General features: G+C 45.5%; 1 non-coding gene across 1 annotated transcript; it reads right to left on the reverse strand.

Moving 5' to 3' along the window:
* Positions 1-969: 969 nt before the first annotated feature.
* Positions 970-1,051, reverse strand: trnaq-uug (transfer RNA glutamine (anticodon UUG)). The gene has a single exon. It is a non-coding gene; the product is annotated as a tRNA-Gln (tRNA).
* Between the last annotated feature and the right edge of the window lie 214 nt (positions 1,052-1,265).

Here is a 1,265-nt window from a genome sequence, read left to right on the forward strand (position 1 = left end):
ACCTCTGTTGCCAATTCTCGCACTTTGAATAACGACAGACAGCTTCCAAATGAGGTCTTTCAGATACGACCTTGGGGTTACATTTGACAGACAGACTAGTTGAGGAATCCGTGGTGTACTGCGACACCAGCGCATCAGCTTCTTCCCTGTCTTTGAACCGGGCCGCCTGAGCAAGGAATGCAAATGCGGTCTTGCTGTTCGGGGAAGGATCGGTAACTACACTCTCAAAATGAATGGCACATGATCATAAGCAGTTTGTAGAATATCTTTACAATTCTCTGCACAGTAATCAAATGGAAATGCATTGCATTTCACTAGGAGAGCAGGTTTGTTCAAACAAATTCGAAGGCAGGTTTGCAGATGGGAAAGCAAGCAAGAAAGCTCCTTTCTTGTCCATGTAAAAGGCTGCAGATGAACAACAGGGCAATTCCAAACTAGTCTTTCAATCATACTGGAGCCTTAGTGCACCACCATTTCCCAGACAATGCTGAAAAGAGAGAAAGAAAGAACATAATAAGAATGGGCCACAACAAGTGAATTTCACCAATCACAGTCTCGATTAGATTACCTTTCCCTTCCGGTGTCTCCGGGACAGAAACAAAGGAAATTGGAGAAATTCAATAACATATGACATCAAAATTCATCGGAACGATTTTCCCATTCGCCAGAAAGCCAAATAACGATGAATCGACTCACCGCAGGACTTTGTTTCACAACAGCGATGAAATAGCAGTCTCCATTCGGTTCCAGTAAAATCCCAACATGCTTGGAACATAAAGCAACAGTAGAACTGTTTGCAATGCTCCACGCGGGAGGGGAACACGATCATGACAGCAGAGACAATTAGGCACTTTCCAACTCGACAGTTCATTCCCTGAGAAGCAAATCGATTTTTGTTTTGAACAGAAGTGCATCAGTGGTGGAGACAGCACTACAACGAGCTGCGCCCTTGCAGTTGATCAGGAGAAATGGCAGTGGTGGGATTCGAACCCACACCTTGGTCGAGCCTGGAGTCAAAATCCAGCGCCTTAGACCACTCGGCCAAACTACCAGCTACGCCAGCAGCCCCATTTTGTTGCATTTCCAATTGAGCTCCTGCATGACAACGGATGGAAAGTCACGTGAAAAGGGTTCCATGATCCCTCTCGGACTCGCACGGCTGCTTGGATGTGACGGCTACAATATCAATTTCGGAGCAGATAATGATAGCCCATCAATCCGGATAAAAATCAATGGTAAGCTGAGGCTATCTTCTCAGACTCTTT

This window comes from Hemiscyllium ocellatum, chromosome 38 (assembly GCF_020745735.1).
Source record: "Hemiscyllium ocellatum isolate sHemOce1 chromosome 38, sHemOce1.pat.X.cur, whole genome shotgun sequence".
Lineage (NCBI taxonomy): Eukaryota > Metazoa > Chordata > Chondrichthyes > Orectolobiformes > Hemiscylliidae > Hemiscyllium > Hemiscyllium ocellatum.